The sequence below is a fragment of the Homalodisca vitripennis genome, chromosome X, assembly GCF_021130785.1.
Source record: "Homalodisca vitripennis isolate AUS2020 chromosome X, UT_GWSS_2.1, whole genome shotgun sequence".
NCBI classification, from domain to species: Eukaryota; Metazoa; Arthropoda; class Insecta; order Hemiptera; family Cicadellidae; genus Homalodisca; species Homalodisca vitripennis.
In genome coordinates, this window is record NC_060215.1 from 71,083,404 (window position 1) to 71,109,143 (window position 25,740).

At 36.6% G+C, this 25,740-nt stretch overlaps 1 pseudogene; it reads left to right on the forward strand.

The window, feature by feature from the left end:
* The window catches only part of LOC124369172, a 35,047-nt pseudogene that overhangs the window by 3,699 nt on the left and 5,608 nt on the right, over positions 1 to 25,740 (forward strand).

Consider the following 25,740-nt stretch of genomic DNA (forward strand, 5'->3'; position numbering starts at 1 on the left):
TTTCATACTTGAGCAGGTTTTGAGGCTGGTGCCTGCCCATTTTTAACTGCCATACTGCCTGAGGCAACACCACCCTGTTGTAGCTCTATTAGTTGGTTTGTGGTTAACTTTCAAACTCGGGCATCTATACAATTTGGTTCAAGAGTAGGTTCCCCCTGGTCCAAGGAATAGCTCTATTGTTTCAGAATGAAATTGGAAAAGGGCAGTCTTGTCTGTATTTGATAGCCTACTCGTTTTATGATTTATTTGTTCAAACTGTGGAGGTCACGTTTATGAAGAAATTGGTTTTTGACAAATTTTTATAGAGAAAAAAGTCTTATTTTTACTTTAAAAAACCTTTTGTCATATGGGTTCATAATTACCCCTTGTGGCAATGGGAGTTTTTGGGTTAAACGGGTTTAGTATTGTGGGTGGCAGCATCATTCATTCCTATCAACACTCTCCTCTGCTATTGTCATCTTTTGTCCAGAGTTTTGTGTATATTGGTAGAAAAAAGAATCTGTTGTATTATTTTAGGTTCATTTTATATTGGAGAAATCTTTATTCCTCCTACAGGTAGTTAAGATGTTACTTGAAGGCTATTTAATTCCAAAAAATGTTAGTTTGAAAATAGTGACAAATATGAGGGTAAGTTAAATATAAACAGTAATTTTTTACCTTTGTTTAAAAACCTTATACATCACTTATTATTCTCTTAAAATTTTCAATATACTCTCCTGTGTGATCTGCATACTTTTGCCACCGATTTGAAAGTTTCAGTATTCCCTGGTCCTAGAAAGTTTGATTGTGAGTTGTAAGGCAAATTGTGCATGTGCTCCTCAACTCTCAAATTGTTTTCCTCCCAGTGATTTTTTTGTAGATGTGGACAAAAAATAGTCACAGGGGGATGTGTAAGGGCTATTAAAGTAAAGTAAAAGTAAAGAATGTCTTATTCTACCAGGCGAAGTTAGGGCTAAGAAGCCCTCTCTAACACTTAACCTGGTGACTTAAAGGTCACGGCTCTAACGGCTTAAAGGTGACTTCCGAACCACCACCAATGGCCGGGCAGGCGGGCCGCTTGCAAGGACAGGATCGCTCAGCGGTCAACTATCCAAGCAGCGGCCACGCTCGACGTTGCTTGATCTGGTTATCTTGCGATAACCGCCGTACCCGCTACACTGCGCCCTAAAGAGGGTGCTCAAGGGTTTTCCAGCCCATTTCTTTCAGGGTTTCCCTTATAAAAGCTGTGGTGAGAGGCCTTGTGTTGTCATGGAGGAGATTTACATTTCTGACGTCTTTTTTTTTTGTTTCAATAGGTGACTTTCACCAACTATTAGAACTGACTGGAGTAAGCTGCTTTCACTGTATGTTGATCATGCAGAAAATCAATAAAAAAAGTAAGGGCTTGGCTTGTCGATTTTAAATAACTGTTCTTGGTTTTTTCCACTGAAAATAGTCCTGTACACAACTTTAATATTGTTATCTGTATCAATAGGTTTGTGTAATTCCCACAAGCTTTTGTTTTCTCTTTCTCACTAACAAATTGTTTAAGAAAAAAATGTCCTACCCTAATTTCATTTTTTGACACAGGTCTAGCCAAGAGTTTTAATTGGTCTTCTTTAGAATCTGTGTACATTTCTGAGTACTGTAACCATTTCTGTTGAACCATACAGTTGGACTGAGTAAAGGTGTCATTCATTTTCATCAAGTCCATTTGGCTGGTTTGTGTCTGTCTTCTGTTTCTGCCTATATTTTCTTTTACTTTCGGTTTCCTTTAAGCGCTTTAATTTTATCTCAATATTATCTGATTTCGTTGGTCTACCTGCCATTAATTGTTATTTGCTGTTAGCCCTTTGTTGTTTTTTTGTCTCTGTATCTGTTTTCAAGTTATTATTCCATGCTTAGTGATAAAGTTTCAATCTATCGCTGCATTTCTGAACACACAGATTGACTTTTTCTTTTTCCATTGCATGTTTCTCTATATTTAAAGTCATGTCTGAAAATGAAACAAATTTGTTAGGGTTATATGGAAATATTTATATACATTTTTCTCTGATAGAGGGAGGCCTAGACCTATATGAAATGAAATGAAATGAATGAAATATGCCTTTATTTAAGAGGCGGAGTTAGGGCTATTTAGCCCTCTCTACCACTCAACCTCACATAATATACAGATATATGTACAGTGAATGATCTTAACTAATAACAAATTTTAAATTAAAATAAATGCTTAAAAATAAAATTTATCAGCTTAATATGTAGAAAAATTCAAACAAAGTTAAATTAAAACTTAAATTAGATTAATAACAGATTACTTTTTAAAGAATTTCTCGTTATTACTACATTCATTCTCACAAACACACAGCCTGACCACAAGCACGCCACGAGCACCGCCACCCGTCACCCCTACAGACCGGCCAGCAACAAGTCCTTGACCTTTGCCCCAAAACGAGCTCGACCTTCTATAATACGTATATCATCAGGAAGAGAGTTCCAGAGGCGACATGCCTGAACAGTGAACGACTTACTGAAGAAGTTCGATCGATGAACAGGAATTGACAGTAAGGTGGATCCCCTTCTCGTAGGTCGCTCACTTATATCGAAATGTTCGGACAGGTAAACAGGTGACTTGTTTTTGATAACTGAATATAGAGTTGAAAGAATGTGAAGTTGGCGAAGTTGTTGAAGTTTCAGAAGCGATAGCTGTTTGAAAAATGGAGTCACATGCTCATAACGTCTGAGATTGAAATTAAATCTGATACGGTAGTTTTGAGCACGTTGAAGCCTGTCTGAAAGCTCAACAGTCATGTCATTGATCACAGCGTCACAGTAGTTGAAGTGTGGCAGTATGAGAGTTTAACCAGCATAACCTTTACACTGAACGGTAGATATAAAGCAAAACGCTTTAAACTGTGAATGCCAGCAAATATTCTGTTACACGTTACTGTAACCTGGTCATTCCACTTAAGACTTGCGCTCATAGTAGACCAAGGTTTTTCAGTTTGTTTTGAAAATTTAGTACGTGGTTATTGAGTTTAAGTTTTGGTGCAACGTTGAAGTCCAAATGGTTGATCAGTCTTGGGTTTCCCAATACCATTGCCTGCGTTTTGTCTTCATTTAATTTCAGCCCATGTTTATTTGCCCAACAAGCAATTGATTCAATGTCGTGATTGAGTAGAACTATAAACGTGTTCAGTTCATCAGGCGAACAGTGTACATAAATTTGTAAATCATCGGCATAAAGATGAAACTTAGAGTGCCTTATAATAGATGTGACGTCATTAATGTAAAGTGAGAACAATAGGGGCCCAAGAACAGAGCCCTGTGGAACACCCCGTGTTACGGTTTTCCATTCCGATATTGTTTCCCCTTCTTTGACATATTGCTGTCGCCCAGTAAGATACGATTTGACCCAGTTAACACACCCATCGGAGAAACCATACTTCTTCAATTTGATGAGAAGAAGGGGGTAATAAACACAGTCGAAGGCTTTGGAAAAGTCAAAAAGCAGTAAAATGGTGATTAGTCTCTTGTCCATTGCCAATCTGATATCATCAGTAATTTTTAATTAGGGTTGTGGTGGTGCTGTGATTAGGCCTGAATCCAGACTGCCATTTAGATAAGATGTTATAGGTATTCAGATAAGATGAAATTTGTTGATGTACCACTCTTTCAAGGCATTTGGAGAGCAAGGGAGAATACTGATTGGACGTAGGTCAGAAGGGGATTGTGGATTAGACACTTTTCTCAACGGACGAACAAAAGCATGCTTCCAGGTTAAGGGAAAGACAGATGAATTTAAAGAATAATTGAAAATGACTACTAAAACAGGAAGGGTGATTGGCAATGTATCTTTTAGAAAGGACTATATAAGATACAACTCATTATATAAAATGTTGGTTAAAATAAAACAGTTTATCATAAAGTTAAATACTTTGAAAGCTTAACCAAGCCATAATAATGAAAAAGCGTTATAGACGGGACAAATTTTAAAATTGAGTATGAATGCAAAGTAAGAAAAAAATGAACACTTTCGGGTTAGACTAAGAATACATTGTTAACACAAAATTCATTGTTTAGTTAAATATTTCATTTAGTATTGCTCAAGTTTCTTACCTTTCTTGTTATGGACAGGACTTCTGGGAAGACTTTACAACATTGTAAACTTCCAATTTTCTGATCATCAACTTGATCAAAACTAGTATGTCAGTGTAAAGTCCAGTTAATAAGGGTTTTCCTCCAAATGTTAGCAAACAGCTGATCAAGGTGTTCTTATATATTTTTGTTAAATCACCTATAATTTCGCATCTGAAAAGGCTAACAGGAACATGTTAATTAAGAGTGCAAAAATTTGTAAAACCAACAATACTTATAAAAATAGTTATTGATTCTGCCAGCTCCGATTTTTCTCTTAATAATAATACTAAAACTGAAAGTATAAAAATATATTTAAAATTTTATATCTAGGATTACTTTTCCATGAAATGGCTGATTTAGTGAAGTTATTGAGACATTATGTTTTTGTTCTTTTAGGGGTTAAGATTTTTCAACGGATTTGAAAATACTCATAAAAATGTCAGGACATATAATTCGCCAACTTGAAGAACGACATGTTGCCATCAAAGTTGATTTGATGGTATGGTCTAACAAGATGGACCTTCTAGCTCTTTCCAACAGTAAAGGTAAGCCTTTTCTGTTTTACAGATTCTATATATTTTTACTCTTTGGTTGTCTGTAATTCCTTAACCCTCCAGGTGATATATATTTTCACCCAAGGTGATGGGCCAGTTTGACTTAATTGTGAAAATTCTCATGTAAAAATTAGTTTTATTCAGCCAATAAAGGTTTCATAATATATTTTGTTATATATAATTTAATATGTATATTCTAAAGAATCAGAAAATAATAATATAATTAAACTTACCCTAATCTGATGAGCCTTTGTATTTTGTTGAATTTGAAAGTTTACTTTTGCGAAAAAAGATTTTTAAATTCTCACAACTGCTGTTTTACTATGCATCACTAAGTTTTTTAATCAATATTTTTAAAGATTTTTATAACTTTTTATATAAACAGTAATTTAAAAATATAACAATGTGTACTGGGCATAACATGAGTAAGAATCTGATGGACAGATGAGCAAAGTTCATCTTGCTCAGACAGTAATGTATATTAGCAGCTACTCTCTATCTAGTCTCAGGGTACTCTCGGTTGCTTCTATGTCTTATTTTAAATTTGGTGTAGAATATTCTTACCCATTAAGAATACATTGACTTGAAATTTCAGCTTACTTGGTCACTATCCTCTGCAACAACTAAGATCACCAAGTTTAAAAATGTGTGTATTTTTAGCCAAAATAAAATATTATAGATACACCAGATAATAATTTGTGATGGTAAAATTTTGCAAATGAAATTCTCTCATGGAGGGACCAATTTTTATTATTGATATACTTTATTAATGCCACTTGTACATAGTTTGAAGTCAACTCATTTGAAGCCATTATTTCTGGGTTTAAAGAGTAAATCTTTATGAGTCCTAGTTCTAACAGTAAATGTTATCCAATAGACTGAATTTTGCAGTTAAGATACCCACATAGTGAATGTTTTGTAACAGAAGACAAAATTCCTTAAGTAAAACCATTTAAGTATTTTTGTTTGATCTTCTCCTGAACCTATTTAATGGAGCTGATGCACCACTAGCGAAACCAAATCATTGAACTGCTCAAGCAAAAATAATTTAGCTTTGGTATTTATTAAGTAATGTAAGTTTTCAGTTAAAATTAAAATTTTTAATTCCATTTTGAAGGCAAGAAATGTGTCATACAGATAAAATATAATTTAGCACTCTGTGGTATTGTTAGGCAGGTACTAAACAAAGTTATTAGGATTTATGACATATGCAAGATATTTCAAGTTTACAAGAAAGCTAAAATAATACTTAATAGCTCATTCTCTCTACTTTTAGGAGATATGAATGTTAATGCTTAGGTATTGAGTTTTAAATTAGTTAGTTAATTTTTTGGTAATTTTTCCCAGTTTGTGAAAACATTTTTAACACTATTCACCTGTAAACTTAGCACATTAAAAATGAAAATATGTTCTATTAAATGGGATATTTATATAATGTTTACTTATATGTTCAAAATAGATTAGACACTATGCTCTTATTTTGATAATTGTATTTTATCAGGCATTTGTTGTTTCCTGATATCCTTTTATAGAAGCCCCTTCAGCCTATTAGCTTACTACTACTACTAGCTGCTATATTATGTAAACAATGTTATCATTTTGTTACTTGATTTTACCTTGTATTGAAATTACTCTTTATATTTAAAGATCAAAATGTAAATCTTTTGCAGGAGAAATAGCTCTTCACCGATTGACATGGCAGAGGGTTTGGCTACTGCCTCCTCCTACACCAGATATGGTTGTACGCAAACTGGCTTGGAGACCAGATGGCCGAGTAATCGCAGTTGCATATGTACCCAGTAAGTAGATAACAGGCCTAAGTATTTGGTTAAAAAAGGCTTAATTACTAGATTTATTTTAGCTTATAACATTGTTTAACCCCTTTCACTCCAACTATGTGATGTCATATTTCCCTATTCATGTAATTTAAAAATAAAATTACTATACAGTCGACTCTCGATAACTCGAACCTCAATAAGTCGATTTCTTTGATAACTCGAATTTTGTTCCGTTCCCATGAGAAAACGTGCCTAATTCGAAAAAAAACCATGCGTAACTCGAATTAATTTTGTACCCGAATTTTACCTCAATAACTCGAAGTAACAGAAAAATTACCTCTATAACTCGAAGTTCAGTAGATAAGTCGAAGTCTTTAAATACATTACCTCTGCAACTCGAAATTTCAGATCAACCCTCTCTAACACGAAGCTGTGCTGTGTTTACAGTGAACCTGTGTTAGGTCATAGACCTAGCCGAACAGGTCTGGACATGTCGCTGAATTGTCCGACTGTCTACAAAAGGCCGCAGTGAACACTTTACGTAGCTACTTAGAACAATCAAGTGACGTACCAGACAACGTGTTCTCTGCTGTTGTTGTTATTGAGAACATTATAGACTTAAATTCTGAAAAAAGCCTTAGGCAGAAGAAGATTACGGATTATTTTCAAATTTGAATTGTATGTACGTATGAATTGTAGGTATACATTGCAGTGTGACAGTAAGTACAAATGCTGTATGTAGGGCAGTACATACATTAGTTTTGTAAAGGATGCAGGTAATAAGAAACATAGTTTATTTGTACCTCTATAACTCAAATTTTATTTTGTTTACCTCTGTAAGTCGAATTTAGTGAAATATTACCTCTATAACTCGAACTATTCTTAAGTCGAACTATACGAAACTCGAAGAAAGCAGCCGTTCCCTTGAAATTCGAGTTTTTAAGAGTCGACTGTACTCTGAAAAAATATTTATTTTGTTTTTAGAAGTCTCTTTATATTTTACTCTTGCATAGATAAATAAGGTGATAGTGAAAAATAAAACATTTGTATTTCAAATTATATTTTTTAGCATTTTTATTTGCTCTTCTCTGGCAATAATTATTATCTATAACAGGCTACATTCTAAGTTTTATATATATATATATATATATATATATATATATATATATAGACCACCATTAGTCACATTAGTTAATATATAAATAAACATTATAAAGTTTTTTGTCCTTTTATAACCTTAACAAAAACAATGATAAATTTGAATGTCTGTGCCTGATAAGTGTATTGAAGTCGTTGTGAATTGTATTCCTGAGTGGCAAATTTAATAAATTAAAAATAAAAGTGTGTTAATAATATATTTAGTATTTCAATAGTTTTCTCAGGTATCCACATATTTAGTTTTTATCCTCCAAAAGTCCAATGCCCACAAATTAATTGACATATTCGATGCTTCAAATGAATGTACATTTTTTATCATTATTTATTATTACAAGGGCTATTCAGAAAGTAAGGACCTTTTTTGAATTGATCCATTGTGTTAAAGGTCTTTTCTATTATTGATTTGGCTTGATTAGAATAGAATAGAAAAGTGCTTTATTAAACCATTTGTTATCTTTGGAACATTGTAAACATATTTACAAATATGAACTTAAATACTTAAATTAAACACAGAAAATGTCTCTTGTTCCACATTGAGGTGCCGCACATAAGCCATGGTCAATGACCGTCGGCTGGTTGGCTTAGGAAACAATACCATGAATTATATACAATAAACTTAAAATCTATATCTATAAAATAATATATATATATAAAACATAATAAACATAACATAAATAATAACAATAAGCAAATAACATAAATTAGTGCTGTGATGAAAATAACAAATAAAAGTATACTTACTTTACGTCTTATTATTTAAAGCTAATTATGAAAATTAATCAGAGATACATAAATACAAGCAACATATAAAATATACAATTTTACACAAACATAATATTCACTTCCTTATACTTCTCGTAAACATCTATGTACTATAATAAATTATACAATAAAATGCAAAAGGTTGCAATGAACCTTTCTTTTCCGTTTATTAACTATTTATTTTAGAAATTAAAAGTTAAATTCGTACATTAAACCCCAACGGTACGCCTACGTATCCTTCATATAATTACCCAAATTGGGCCAATCCCTTCCATTGAGGTAAGATTCAAATTCGTTCCTATTTAGGAGGTTTTACCGAGCCATTTTTTTCTGTAGTAAGCAAAAATAGGGCAAGAAGCCATGTAATGGAATACGTCTTCGTTTTCGTTTTTATAACATAATGAGTATAAATAATTTTTTCCGGTTATCCAGGGTTTGTAATTTAAATCGACAAGCTCTGCTCTGACCTTAATGGCCCAAGACATAACTGAAACTTTCAAATTTTCAGTGTGAAAGGTTCTGTTGCCCAGGTCAAGGTCAAGTGTCAAGTATTGTTTGTGATAAACAGACGTCTTGGCTCTGCTGACTGTATAAGCCCGCCAAACTGCCCGCTCTGCCTCCACCACTTCCGACAGTTGTGATTGCAAATCACAATCAATGTCAAAATTTAATGTTTTCCCCACATTCCTTGCTAAAACTTTCCAATCTTTACACCAAAAAATATTTGTTTCTACAATTTGTCGAGCAAGAATTTTTGGTAGCCACTCCTCAGGCAGACTCTTAATAAATACTTAATATTTAGAGATAAAGTAAACATATGCAACTTTTCAATTCCCGTTTCAAGATAAATCACATAGTTTGGTGTGTTTTTCGGAAGTCGAAATAATTTTTTAATAAAGTTTTTCTGCACTTATTCTACGTATTCATTTTCGGAGAATCCCCAGACCTGAGCCCCGTAGCAAAGTATCGACTTCACCACCGAGCTGAATAATGTAAACTTAGCGCTTACTGGAACATCGATGTTATTTATCAGTCGATTCCAAACAGAATTAATTGCAATATTTGAAGCCCTGGCTTTATCTTTGAAGTGTTCAGACCAAGAAAGAGACAATGTAAGAGTAATTCCTAAGTACTTGTAACTGTTCACAACTTCTATTCGTTCCCCGTTAAACCACCATTTATCATTACCACTCAATTTACCCCCCTTTCTAAAAACTATAATCTTGGATTTATTCAAATTAACCTTCAGATTCCATGTAGTACAATATATTTCTAGCTTTTTAATCATGTGTTGCATACTGGTGCTTGTTGGAGCTAATAATACCAAGTCATCTGTATACAGCAGAATATTGACGCGGTGGGTGTCAAAACTGCATTCTCCACCCAGCACTTCCGGAAGCTGATTAATAAATAATGAGAACCACAATGGACTGAGAATGCAGCCCTGCCTTAACCCCATTCCTGTGTCAAAACTCCTTGTTTCACCCTCTTGGGTCCAGACACTCGCTGATGTGCCGCCATATAAATCTTTTAATACTGCCACCATATGTGACGAAATACCAAAATTTAACAATTTAAAAAATAGTGCTTTTCTATCAATTCTGTCGAAAGCGGCGGAAAAGTCCACAAAAAAAACAGTATAATTTTCCTTTTTCCATAGCCAATCTTAAATGAATCATACTAGTTAAACTAAAAATATTATCTATAGTTGAATAATTTTTTCTGAAACCAGCCTGGAACTCTGTGATTATTTGTTGTGTGTTCGCCCACTTGACTAAGCGATTGTTTAATAAACTTGTAAATATTTTGGCTACGCAATCAATGAAACTCAATCCCCTGTAATTGTCTACACATTCTAAATCACCTTTCTTTTGTAATGGGAAAATAATAGATCTTTTAAAACTTGGCGGTACTGCTGCCTCTGTAAATATCTTATTAAATACTTTGAAAATGTTTTTTAAAAAGGAATTAGGGGCATTTTTATAGAACTCGTATGGGACTCTGTCTAAACCTGGAGATTTATTTCTTTTCAACTTAAATAATACTTCGTTAAATTCGCTCATACTAAACTCTGAATCTAGACAGTCATTAGTAATTAGAGGTTCTGCATAATGTAAAGATCCCGCTAATAAAGTAGAATTCAATAAGTTTTTAAAATGTCTGTTTCATTCATCAACGCTAATATTATTATATCTTTCTATTTTTATTTCTAAAGTTGTTTATAGCCAACCAAAACGATTTTGAATCAGGGGATTTTTGTAAATTATCTATGGTATTGCAATAAAAAGCTCTTTTACTATTTTTACATGTACTTTTAAACACCTTTTCTGCCTCAATGTATTCTAATCTGTTGTTTACTGAACCCGATTTTCTAAATTTATTTAACAGTTTAAAAACCCTTTTTCGAGCTGCCAGACACCTATAATCAAACCACGGTTGTTTGTTAAAATTACGGTGTTTAGGAGATTGGTTTGTTACGTTATCCGCACACTCATTTTATAATTTTGTAATTTGTAATTTTATAATTTTATAATAGTATTTTATAATTTGATAAATATTTTTCTGGTTGTCATTTTCAATTGTAAAGTGCGAAGCAGTCTGACCTAGCCTATGCTGATAAGCCACACATCTGCTATCATTCCATCTCGCTCTGGGCAATAGCGGGACCGGTTTCTCCTCCTCCCTTATCTGAGGTGTACCATCTTTTAAACACAATTCTATTGGAAAATGATCTGATCCTGGAAACCCTATTATTCTAAAGTCGTGTACCAAATGCAAACAAGCCGAGGACACCGCCGCTAAATCTATAATCGAGCTTCCCATAGCATCTACAAAAGTATACTGTCTTTCTTTGTCACCTTTAGATCTACCGTTTAAAATAATAAACCCCTGATTGTCCAATATGTCTAGCAGCCTTCGGCCTTTAGCATTTGAAGTCAAGTCTTTCGAACATCTATATTCTATATTTTTCAAATCTATTAACATTTCTTCTGGTAAATTTTGTTCGATTCTCACTCGACCATTAAATGATGATTTGGCTTGATTAATTTACGGTCATAAGTGAAATCTCGTGAAGCTCTAATTGATATTAATTTTCAAGTGGTGAAATAATTTAAGTTATTTCAATGTCACTACATAAACATTAATGTAGTGAAGTCATATCCCTGGGAAATATCACTCCTCCGATATCTGGTCTAGTAACGAAATGTTTTGTAACTAAAAACTGTACTAACAGGAAATGCTGCACAGGCAAGCTTGATCACTGTCTCTCACATGTAGCTGAAGGGGTGGGGACCAGAGAGGGGTAAGAGAGGGTGGGGGCTTTATTACTTTTTCAAAAACCTCACTGAAAATATTATGAGAAACAACAATCTTGGCGAAACCGTGACGTAAGTGCTAATTCTAATAACATTTACTTACAAACTAAAGAACATAATAAACAAATAGAAAACACCCCCCTTTTTATGTTATACCCTTTTAAATAGTATTTTACTGTACATCAGTAACTGTAATGACAACATTTCTTAAAAAGTAATATTCAGTAGTTTTAGCATTACGACACGCAAGTGTTGTTACTTGTTCCTTGCGGGTTACAGTAAAATTTAATGTACCTTGACGCATGAGTAATGTCCGGTCAGAAGCCATTTGCATTGAGGATCCGTCATAGAAGTGCAACTATAACAGAAATTGTAGCTTACTATTGTAGATTATATAGTTGCACACACCCTGACGTCATTGATGTCCATTTGGCTTGTCATAAAGATATCAGTATTTGAATAGTTGTTATGAACCATCTATTTTTAAAGTCTGTAATTATTATCGTTAAGCGGTTAATTGCAACAAAGACTGTCCAACTATTTTGCATGGCATCTCTGATAAGTCTTATACTTGCCCAGCTCATGATAATAAATGCCTTGTTAACAAGTTCAACAACATTCTACATTTAATGTTGAGTAGAAAATCTGTTCTAGATAGATCTATTTACAATTGCCTTTTGGTGAGCATTCCATCATGGAGCAGCTGTTTTCAATCTACTCACTCAGAAATCTGTTCCGAAAAAGTGCAGAGAGAGCCTCAATTGAGATTTCACAATCCTTTAGTTTGGACCTTTAATGATTAATAATTCTTAGAATCAAAATAATGGTTATTCATCATATTTCATGCAGAGTATTATCATATTGATCAGCGTGATAAGCTTACTACATTTACAGAGGCATTTAAAAGTAACATTTTCATATTCATCAGTGCTAGCCTGTATAATTGTATTTTTTAAAGAAATTGAACTTAGCTTTACATTTATATATACAGGGTGAGGCAGACCACCTGTGCAGTACGTATAGCGGCCAAACCAAACGAGGTAGATTATTCGTAACAACTTAAACCCCCCCTATTTCCACCCCAAAGAATTTAGAGAAATTATTTTTAAATCTCTAAAACTCCCCAAAAGGGTAGTTTTTGGGGGGTAGGTGTGGTTTTTGGAAAATTTTCAAATGTAAAGGTATGTTGAGTTATACCTTATTTTAAAGGTATTTCTTCGCTGATTATTTTGATGCAAAAGGTTTGAACCTATCTTGCTGCTTATGTACAGGGTACACCAAAACGTTAAAATATCAGGGGTTTGTGGGTAAATTTATTGCAACTACCTGCACATATGTAGAGAGACGATATATTTATTCAAAACTAATGATGAGACGGCTTATCGAAAAATATCATCAAATGCCACCCTACCCCAAAATTTACACATTTTAAAAAATACATAGAATTATGAAATACTTAACAGCCCCAATCTAAAAAAATCAAATAGCAACCTAGGTTGTGTTGCACATAATTAGAAAGGTCTTTAAAAAATAAACATTTACTACATTTAAAGTTTTTCTCTATCTCCAATGGTTTCAAAACTGTAGTACAAAAATAGATTTTTTAGTAATTTTACTCAATGTATTTATTATAAAAGTCAGTGCAATGTGCAAGTAAAAAAAGTTCCAACAGCAAACTCGTCTGTTATGTTTATGATTGAAAAAAATAATGAAGCCAATTTTTAAAAGAGCCTTTTAAAATTTAAAAAGGTATTGGAACACTATAAACTACAAAGTCTTACGATAAGTGCTGAGTTCTCTCATGAAACAGGAAAATTACCCAGTTATTAAATTAGTATATTTTGAATTATAAAAAGCTTTACACTTAAATAACACAAAATGTATAGGAGAAAACCTGTTGTTATTTAATCACTGATGTGAGTGCCATGGAAGGAAGGAGTATCCTGTCATTATTAAAAAAAGATAAACACTTGAAATTGGGTTTGAAAACAAATCTACCATGTTTCAGCAGCATCATGGTAAATTATTAATATGAAAATTATCAATTATCAAACTAAAACCAACAATAACCTAGTAACTGACCTCATGAAGAGTTAAAACCAGTGCTCAAACTGCAACCCATTGTTTTCCAGACAGAGTTCAATCCTTGAGGTGAAGCTATCTACAGCTCTCATTATCTCTTCTCTACTGATCGTATTTATAACCTCCCTTATCCGCTGCATCATGTCCTTTCTAGTTGTTGATCTTGATTTACACACTAGTTCTTTTAGTCTACCCCACAAGTAAAAGTCCATACACGTTAAATCAGGAGACCTCGCTGGGTAGTTAACAGGGCCGCCTCTTCCAATCCATCTGTCAGGGTATTGCTCGTTTAGAATTAATCTAAAATCTTCGGCGTAGTGTGCTGGTGCCCCCATCGTGCATAAACCACATACGTTGTAAGACTTCCTCAGGGATTTCGATCAATAAATTAGGCAAGTTACCAATGAGAAAGTTTATATAAACTACTCGGTCTAGGCGATCGTCAAAGAATAATGGCCCTACAATTTTGTCACCGATAATATCGCACCAGGTATTTAGGGTCCAGTAACTTTTGTTGTCCACTTCTCGCATCCAGTGTGGGTTTTCAAACGCCCAATATCTCATATTGTTACGGTTCACTTCTCCATTACTCCTAAACGTAGCCTCGTCACACCACAGAGTGTTTCGGTGAAAGTTTTGATTTTGTTGTAGTTTTTCTCGAGCCCACAAACAAAAGTTCATTCTATGAAGGTAGTCATCTCCATGGAATTCTTGATGTAATGACATCCTATATGGGTGCATTTTATGATCTTGAACGATTTTTAAAACAGATCTTTGACTCATACCAGAATCAACAGCTACTCTTCGTGTAGAATCATGCGGATTCAGTCAAAGGCTCCCAAAACTTCGGGTGCTCTACCACTTCTCACGGGTCTAGCGAGTTCTTCCTTTGTTGTGGTCAGGTTGAACATGACCTGTTTCACGAACTCGACTAGCAAGTCTTTGAAAAACGTTCCTGGAGTGATTTTCGCTGTCTGGGTAACGTTGGGCATAAAGAAGAGCGGCAGCTGAGTAATTTTGGAAACATTCCCCTAACAAGCATCTGAAATGCCTCCTCATTTGAGAACGGCATTTTAGAACAAACAAAACTAACACTACGTACTTTAAAAAAATTAAATTAATATCTATCTCACACCACGTGGTTACAAGAACAACTGAATAGGTAGACTATAATAACAGAGATTTGATAAGAGACTAAGGAATTGGTTCCAAAGTTCTTCCAGGGGCAACTCGTGTATTTGGGATTGTTAAAACATGAACACCACGGTTAGATTGCTTTTGAAACATGTTACACTGATAGAAATCCTGATGTGTTTTTTTACTACATTATTTAAAAAAATATTAAACTTCAAAGTCCAACTTGTTTTCCATTTGTTTCATTGGGTTTTGATATTAATACAAACTAACTTAGTAAAATTATTAAAAAATCTATTTTTGTACTACTGGGTAATTTTCCTGTTTCACAAGAGAACTCAGCACTTATCGTAAGAATTGTAGTTTATAGTGTTCCAATACCTTTTTAAATTTTAAAAGACTTAAAAATTGAGTACATTATTTTTTTCAATCATAAACATAAAGAGACGAGTTTACTGTTGGAACTTTTTTTACATGCACATTTCACTGACTTTTATAATAAATACATTGAGTAAAATTACTAAAAAATCTATTTTTGTACTACAGTTTTGAAACCATTGGAGATAGAGAAAAACTTTAAATGTAGAAAATGTTTATTTTTTAAAGACCTTTCTAATTATGTGCAACACAACCTAGGTTGCTATTTGATTTTTTTTAGATTGGGGCTGTTAAGTATTTCATAATTCTATGTATTTTTTAAATGTGTAAATTTTGGGGTAGGGTGGCATTTGATTATATTTTTCGATAAGCCATCTCATCATTAGTTATGAATACAAATATCGTGTTTCTACATATGTGCAGGTAGTTGCAATAAATTTACCCACAAACCCCTGATTTTTTAACGTTTTGGTGTACCCTGTACATAAGCGGCAAGATAGGTTCAAACTTTTTGCATCAAAATAATCAGTGAAGAAATATTTTTAAAATAAGGTATAACTCAACATACCTTTACATTTGAAAATTTTCCAAAAAACCACACCTACCCCCCAAAAACTACCCTTTTGGGGAGTTTTAGAGATTTAAAAATAATTTCTCTAAATTCTTTGGGATGGAAATAAGGGGGTTTAAGTTGTTACGAATAATCTACCTCGTTTGGTTTGGCCGCTATACGTACTGCACGGGTGGTCTGCCTCACCCTGTGTATAACGTTTATATATAATATTGTGTATGCCTGGTGGCAACCAATTAAAATATCTCAATTCCTCATGAGGATTTCATGTGTATGGTCAACTTATATTTTACAGATAATGGGCAGGTAAGTATTATACTTGCTAGTTTTACATAATTTTAACCATAAATTCATTTCATTTCATTTTATATAAGGCCTAGTGGTCAGTTTCTACCTTCTACTTGTGTATCTGTTAATATGTGGATCTATATCACACACAGTTGATCAAGTTATCTTCTTGTACAGAAGTGATGGTGGTCGGAGAACAAGTGAAAGGAGAAGTAATGCTGATTGATGTTGAGAACAAAGATGTATTGCATTCAATCACTGTGTCAGATGATGTATCTTGCTTGGTCTGGTTACAAGAGAAGCAGTTTCACAACTACCATCTTTTGACTGCTTCCACTCACAGTCAGGTAAGTAATGCTGTACATATCAACATTGATAATCTGTCCATTGTTGGTGATATTGCACATGCTGATAAATCCCTTACTACTACTAGTTGCCTTGATTCGTTTTATGGCATAGAGAGCTGACCCGAGTTTTAGGCAAAGATTGTCCACTTGATTATTCCAGGATAAATTTTCATCAAGTATGACACCTAGATGTTTGATTTTGTCAGCTGCTGTCAGGTTGGGCATTTCAGATACTGTAGACTTTTTATTCCCAAATGACATTTGCTTGGTCTTACTTTCATTGAGAACTAAGTCATTTTTCATACAGTAGTCTTGTGTCATATTGAAGGCAATAAAAGTGTTCACTTGATGTGTTAGATTTTAAAAAATAAAGGTGAAAAACATAAAGGTGTGCAAAGTAACGTTTTGCACTTATATTAAACCACCATAGTACGCCCATTGATAATCTGTCCATTGTTGGTGATATTATTGCACATGCTGATAAATCCCTTAATTTCCATAATCAATTTATCTAAATGAAGAACATTAAACATTCTATTAATTTAATATTAATGTAGACACCTGGTGCCATAGTAAAAATTTAAAATAATCATGCTTTTTTGAGCAAATTGCAAATATTTTTTTTGTCAAAAATGTATGTCTTGCTCAAAATATGATTTTTATTGTAATCAATTTCTTGTTATAAAGGAAATGTTGATTACAGTAGTAATGTAGGAAATGAAGAGATAATGAATTTAGTTTTAAAGTTGTGCATTAAATTGACACATTCACCCATATCCTAAGAGTGATAGTATATTTTTTTCAATCTAACACATACAATTTTATAAGCAACAAAAGTATGTACTTAATTATACAATGATCATATTTACTTAGGATATGTATTTTCAGTGAAAGTTGCCAAGTAGATTTTCTCTATTGATATTTCTGAATCAGGAGTGGTGAGTGCATATATAACATTTGCAGGCTTGGAACTGCACACACTCACTCTTTCTGATTCAGAAGCATTTATGTGATATTTCTGCTCCTTGTCAGAAATTATCACATTTATAGGAGGGCCATTTTCTTTTTCAACTTCGGATTTTAGGCAATGATGGCCAGACAAGTCGCAGGTCAGCAGTTACTGCAGTAGTTGATTGCACATCTTCCCTGCTACAACATCTGTCACTGCTGAGTTCAAGTAGCGGGTTTGCGCTGAGTTGCAGTCGCATAAACATGGCTGCCTCTATTGATTCTCCTGACAAATGTAAATTAAGGAGTGTTATTGTTTTTCTGCAAGCAGAAGGGAATAGTTCAGCAAAATTCATTGGAGAATGTGCCATGTTTACTTAGCAAAAACAACACTCATAAGGTTATCTACATAAACACAGCACATTCTTTGATTGATTTTTGCCTCAGCATTGATAAATAAAGTGGGGAAGATGTGCAATAAACTACTTTGTTAACTACTGACCTGCGACTTGTCTGGGTGTCTTGCCATGAGATCAGAGGTTAAAAAACGGCCCTTGTATGATTAAAATATTGTTACAATATATTTTTCATAGACTCAACAAAATGTATTAAGGGCAAATAACAGTAGTGTTAGGACAGAGTTATAAATTCAAGTTTTTAGCTGTCTTGCTGTAGATGGAGCTTATATTGGTTACTGTTAACTTACATTAAAAACATAAAACCAATATTTAAGACTTATTGTTTTGTGAGGCCTTTCGATAGCGAGGCTATCTTCTTCAGACACATCACAAAAAAGTTTTTAGCTGTCTGTTCGATACTATTAGTTTTTTATATTATTGATAACCCAAAAGGAAATCCAATTATTGATTATGTTTACATTAGTTTTGATCACACTCTGAGAGAGCAACTGTAGTAGGCACCAGTACATGCATATCCCACAGAATGGAAAATTATCATTGATGCCAACCACCATGTTGTGTGTCAACTTCACTAACTCTAAAACATGCACGTACTAAAAATCTAAACACAACACAAAATTGAAGTACAGAATACAGGTCACAATATGTCTGCAATCATCGACTAACCATCTACGACTGACTATGAATTCACGCTCTGCTGTGTTAACCAACATTTTTCTGACTTTCATCCACATTTTGAGGGTGCTAAACAGTACACACTTTAAACAGTACTTCGCTCTATTTAGAGAAAGCTACTTTAAACTGGAAGTTGCCTCATATCTATAGTTTGCATATTTGCAATGAAGATTAGGATGTTATTGGTAATTGAGTCACTTTTTTGTTTTTGGCAGTAAAGTATCTTTTACTGTTGTGCGTTGTGCATCATGTAAATGTGAGACTAATTACTGTTCAGATACAGGACAAATTACCATCAAAATACAAGAAGAATGGCTCTTTCTAATTTTAAATAATAATTCTAGAAGTCTTAAACCTTTCATGATGTTTAGCAAAATCAAATCTGCTACATAGTTCAGGTGAGAATGGGAAAACATCTCTCTCGATAGGTTTCAGGTAATACATCAAAATTCTAGAAGTTTCATCAGTCAGGAATGATTAATGTATTTAAATTTGTACATTCAAAGGTAAAAGTTTAAAAAATCCTTTCCCCCCATATTTTGACGATAATTTTCTCACATTTAAGTAATGAATAACACTAAAGAATACATATCTGTAAAGAATACATAATTATTAAACAAATTCTACTTTTTAGATGGCTGGGTTGAGATTAGAAAAGTGGTTGAGTGGCTGTCTTCACAATGAATTACTGACTCGCCTGCCAACTGGGTCTGCAACTTGATTTGCCCAATCATTTACACCAGTCGAGTTGCTGGTTGTGTATTAAATTTTTACTCACCCTTCTACTCGAGTAATCTAAATCGAGCTTAACCATCAATGCTGAACTACCATCTGCCCCACATCTAATGGCTGCACAATATTGAAGTTGTTTGTCCTCTTTAGTTTTTTCCAAGGTCTGTCCACCAAAAAACTATAGATCCTGCCTTTCTATAGATCCTTCGTCCTGGGTATGACGTTAAACTGCCCACTCCCACCAAACCATTCCCCCAATTCCTACCCAATCCCTTAAACTGCCTACCCTGTGTCCCTTCTCTTCGCACCAGGGTCTATTCTATGGTCTGCATTTCTTCTTTCTTTGTGCAGCCCTCGTTTTATCTTACTTCTTTCCTATCCATGTTCTATCTTCTTTTTCCATTTTTCTCCGTAGGGGAGCGGCCTGCCCGGACGCTTTAAGGTTGGCGACCTTTCGTACCCCTGAGCTGGTGCCAGACTATTGTCCGAACCTGGCACCTCACCCTATCTAACCGAAAACTCCTAATCCTGCCCCGACTGGGTCGTGTTGTTGTTTGCTGGGAGTGCCGGAACTGCTACACAGATCCTCGAGCACGCCCGTGTTCGGGGCTGTGTGGTAGCAGAAGGCTGATGTGAGCTAGCTCTGCCGAGGCATAACAATATACATGAACCCTGGTGCCAGCCACTTCGGTCCCTGGTCAGGAAGTGAGTAATGGACAGATATGTCGGAGATTTATGTTGCCACGTGCGAGTTAAACGAGATAACACCGGGCCCCGGGGAACTGGGGTAGGGCTGCCTGCCAAGCTATGGCTGACAGGTACCCTAGGGTATACCCGTTCCCGGTGTCTCGGCCTGCACCTTTACTCACGATGCGCTGGTAAACTACTAATTATGGATGTGGGCAATGAACCCCTACCCTACGGGCAAAACACACACTGAGTAGTAACAAGAGAATCGATTAATGATTTAGATAAAAAATCTAAATCATTAATCGATCAAATCAAAAATCTAAACTCTTCAGAATCCGAAGATGGGGAAGAAATAAGTAAACAGATAAGACTAAGTAATACAAGTAATTCAAACAAACAGTATCTTCCTACGCCACTATTCCTTGTGTTTAAACACAAAAACGAGAGCGACAATCTGTCCGAAGTGAGTCCTTTTGTGATCAACAAGGCATTAGTCGGAGCAGGCGGTTCACCGTCATCGGTCAGGAAACTTCGTAACGGAACTATCCTGGTTGAGGCGGTGAACGCTCTACAAGCTCAGAAGTTCCTCTCCATGAAGACCTTTTATGATCAGATAGAAATCACTGTACAGCCTCATGAATCCCTAAATTGCAGTAAGGGAATAGTTTTCAGTCGCGAGATGCTGTGTTGCTCAGAAGCGGAACTGAAGGAAGAGTTAAAGGATTCTCTCGTCACTGATGTGGTGAGAATAACGAGGGTCGAGAATGGTGTACCAACACCCACACGAGGTCACATTTTGACCTTCGCCCTCCCTCACCCACCAGCCACGATTAGAGCAGGATACCTTTCTCTTCAAGTTAAACCTTACTTCAGAAATCCCCAAAGATGTTTCAGATGCCAGCGTTTCGGACATTCGAGCAAAACATGCACCGGCTTAGAGACATGTAGCAGATGTGGTCAAAGTGGTCACAATGACAAAGATTGCACAAGTGGAGAAGAGCACTGTGTGAACTGTAAGGGCAAGCACTCTTCAAGCTCTCGTAGTTGCAAGATTTATTTGGAGGAGAAAGAGATATTGAAGTTGGTTACAATAGAAAAAATGTCTTTTGGCGATGCCCGTAGGGAGTATAGGAGACGACTTGGACAAACTCCAAGAAAAGACATCTCCTACTCTCAGGCCGCTTCTGCTCCTCCAGCCCAGCCCGCACAGTGCTCCTCCTGCTCCGCTCTGGAGGGCATGGTGCGAGAACTCACTAAACAGGTCGCTGCCTTGGTGCAGCAGCTAAATGCCAAGGCCTTGCCGCAAACCCAAGCGAGTAGTCATACGACTTCTGCCCCCGTAGCAAAGGGACCCCGAAACAAACAGGAGCCATTCCCAGGCCAGTTTCTGTGTCCAAGGCACCCGCTAAAGGAAAAGAACGGCCATCTAACCATTCCAAAACGGCGGAGGAAAGGAAGTCTCTCCAAGAGAGACTTAAAACCCAAATCCGATCGAAAGCTCAGGCGAGAACAAAGGGAAGCACTGTTTCACCCCCCACTCCCTCCTCCTCTCAACTTTCCATAGTTGATGAGGATGAAATGGGAGATGACCTTCAACTTCGATCGGAATTTCAAACTACTCAAGGTATATTTAAACTTAATAAAAATAAAAACAGACAGAAAATTACATACAGTTAAATAAAACATGAACGAATTTAAAATTATCCAATGAAATATTAATGGTTATCGCGGACATTTGGAAGATGTAAAACATCTTTTACAAACCAAAACACCTCATGTAATTAGCATCCAAGAGACTAAACTCCACCCGGGATGCCAAACCCCCTTGAGGGGATTTGACATCTTTCGTGAAGATTTCCCTCACGACGGGCATGCCTGTGGTGGTGTTGCTCTATTCGTGGATGAATCCCTAGGTGCCTCTGAGGTGCCCCTCCAATCCAATCTCCAATGTGTTTGTGTGTCAATCCAAGTCCCGTTTAAACTGTATATATGTACCGTCTACTTTCCACCAATCCCAGTCACCCTCTGTCAAGGTGATCTCGAGGCACTGATCGGCCAGTTACCGAAGCCTTTTCTTCTAGGCGACTTCAATGCCCACCACAACATTTGGGGGTCAGACCATTCCACACCAAGAGGAAACTTGGTCGCAAGAGTCCTCGGAGATCAAAACATCTTTGTCCTTAATGACGGATCCCCAACTTACCTGTGTCCAAGGACGGGAGGTCGGTCTGCTATAGATTTATCTATATGCAGTCCAGAACTTGCTCATAGATTCGATTGGGAGGTCCTCTCCGACACATTCGGGAGTGATCACTTCCCAATTCAGATCAAAATACCTGATTCTTCGTTGAATATCACTAGAAGACCAAAATGGATCCTCGATAAAGGTGACTGGGATAAATACCAAAAACAATTTACATTACTTGATATAAATACTCCATTGGACATAAATACTGTAGTAGAACTTTTTACAAACTCTATAATAACAGCAGCTCAGGATAGCATTCCGAAGACATCACCCGAATCAAGACGAAAAAATGTTCCTTGGTGGACAGAGGAGTGTTCGAGAGCATTGCGAGAGCGAAGACGCGCCCTGCGAAGATTCAACAAACGCCCAACCCAAGAAAATCTTGAAACCTACCGGTTCCATAGGGCAAAAACGCGATGAGTCTTCAGAAATTCCCGAAGAACCTCATGGCAAAATTTCTTGGCCACAATATCTCGAACAACTCCAAAGACCGAAGTATGGAGAAGATTAAGGTCTGTGTGCGGCAAATCCCAACCTTTGCCAATTTTGGGACTCAAGTCGGGCGGAGACATTGTGACTGATCCCCGGGATGTTGCCGACCTGTTGGCCTCCTCCATATCGGAGGTTTCAAAAAGTTCGTCTTACTGTCCTGAGTTTTTTATATATAAGCAATATTCTGAACAAACAGACATACTACTCAACAATCCAAATCCATGTCCCTTAAATATAAGTTTTTCTATGTAGGAGTTGGACTCCGCACTGTCATGTACTTCCAACTCTGCTCCTGGTCCGGATGACGTGCACTATGCCATGCTTAGACATTTACCCTCAGAGGGTAAGGAGGCCCACTTAGCGCTCTAAAATAGAGTGTTTGAGGAACAAACTTTCCCACTAGCATGGCGTAAATCCCACGTCATCCCATTATACAAACCGGGACAGGACAAACTATCTCCGTCTAGTTACCGGCCCATCTCGCTTACCAGCTGCCTTTCTAAGGTGTTGGAGCGGATGGTAAACCGTAGGCTAATCTGGTTCCTCGAAAAGAACAATCTCCTTTTGAGAGAGCAATGCGGCTTTCGCCCAGGACGATCGACGTTGGACCTCATGGTTTCCCTTGAGACAACCATACGTGACGCATTCCTTGAGGGAAAGCAAGTAGTCGCTGTATTTTTTGACCTGAAAAAGGCATATGACACAGCGTGGCGGAGAGGCATCATTAACACTTTCCAGGCATGGGGAGTGAGTGGTAATATGCTGGCTTTCATTCAGGGGTTCATGTCTGACCGTACATTTCAGGTTAGACTAGGGACAAACCTATCCAGCACAACCAATCTGGAGAACGGGGTACCACAGGGAAGCGTTTTGAGCTGCACGTTATTCGCCGTCGCCATAAATGGCATAACGGCTTGTGTCCGCCATCCTGTACACTGTTCTTTGTTTGTGGACGACTTCGCTGTTTACGTCTCTGCAAGAAGACTTGCTACGGCGGAGCGTTCCCTGCAGCTAACCATAAAGCGACTGGAGGAATGGAGTAGGCGGACGGGATTTTCGTTCTCTACTTCCAAAACCCAATGTATAACATTCTCCAGACTAAGAAACTATTTAGAACCGTCACTTACCTTGAACAGATCCCGAATAACATCAAGTCGGAATGTGAGATTCTTGGGTCTTACATTTGATTCCCGACTTACATGGATCCCTCACTTAAAATCCCTTAAGGCAAAATGTCTACAAAGGCTAAATATGCTTCGAGTTCTTACTGGGACCAAGTGGGGCGCGGACAGGACATGTATGCTACGTTTCTACAAAGCTTTTGTCCGTTCGTGCCTTGACTATGGTTCTCAGGTTTATTCTTCTGCCCGGCCAAACGCGTTAGGAATGCTTGACTCGATTCACCACTCTGCGATCAGGTTGGCTACTGGAGCTTTTCGTTCAAGCCCTACACCTAGCTTATTAGCGGAGGCTAGTGAACCAATGCTGGATATGAGACGCAAGCAACTTGCCATAAATTATTTTCACTCCCTTAAAGCCAAGCCCGAAAATCCGGCATATGAACACGTATTTGAAAATGACTTGCTCGAAGTCTATGCTAATCGCCTTAACATCTCAGTACAAGAACGAAAACACTTCTAATTTAGTGTTCACGCAGGCTTTCTGGGAACTCTTGAGTGCTCGGGCACCTTGCGACATAATTTACACTGATGGATCTAGGTCTGAGAATGGCACCGGATGTGCGTTCATAACGGCGAGTCGTGAGTATAGATTCTGTCGCCCTCTGTAGCGTCAGTCTACACGGCAGAACTGACCGCTATTTTTAAAGCATTGAACATCGTCTGCCCCAGGACCAGAAGGCTGGTCATCTGCTCCGACTCGCTTAGTAGTCTGCAAGCAATCAAGGACATGTATCCAAAACATGTCCTTGTGTGCGACATCCGTTGTGCCATTCACAGACTTCAAGTCCAAAATATACAGGTTGTTCTGGTGTGGGTGCCCGGTCACGCGGGAATTCCCGGAAATGAGCTTGCCGACAGGGCTGCTGGGAGTGCTCATGAGCTTCCTCCTTTTACTGCTATGGTGACAGGGTCAGACCTAAAGCCAATGGTGAAGGAGAAGTTAAGACAAGTTTGGGGTGACTCTTGGTCTCGGACGGTGTGCAACAAGCTAAGAGCCATAAAACACACAGTAGCTCCCTGGGGGACAGCCATCCGCGAGAACCGCAGAGAGGAAGTAGTGTTGTGTCGGTTGCGAATCGGTCACGCGCTGCTGACTCACGGGTACCTCATGAGCCGCGGGGATCCCCCGGAGTGTGCGTGTTGTGGAGTGGCTCTGAATGTTGAGCATATTTTGGTCGAATGCCGTGATTATGCAATGCTAAGACGATCTTGTCAGCTCCCAGCAAGTCTATTCGATCTGTTGGGGGATGATGAGTCAGTCATTGTAAAGCTTTTTGAATTCTTAAGAAGAACGAGTCTTATCTCAAAGATTTGATCTGAGCGAGTACCTGTTAAGTTATATAAACTTTGTCCTTCTATTTATTGTTATTTGTTATTAGTGAGGGTGGGTCCCTTTACAACCTTACCTTCACTAACTTACCTGGTTTTAGCATTAGATTGTTGTTATATTTATTATCGTTATTATTTATCTGACATATGTTAACTATTGGGCCCCTTTACAGCCTCTCGGCTATTTTTGTTATTTAGTTTTAGTTTTCTGTTCACTGCTGTTGTTTTTCTTATTGTCTTAATGTGATAATCTTCTTTGACACAGCGATCCGCTGTCCATTCTCTATACTGATAACGTGACACCATATTTTAAAGTGTAGGTGTCCGTTAACCCTACGGGCATTGATAACCTCCGTGTTTTATGCCCTTATAAATAATAATAATATTTAAAAAAAAAATGTATAGATCCTGTAATACACTAATAAAATAATTGTTTACATTATGATATCTTAATATATCAGTAATAGCTTTTTATGGGTTAGTATCCCTTTTTTTCCAAGCACATTTAAAATACTATAAACTGCTTGCCTACCTCTTTGCC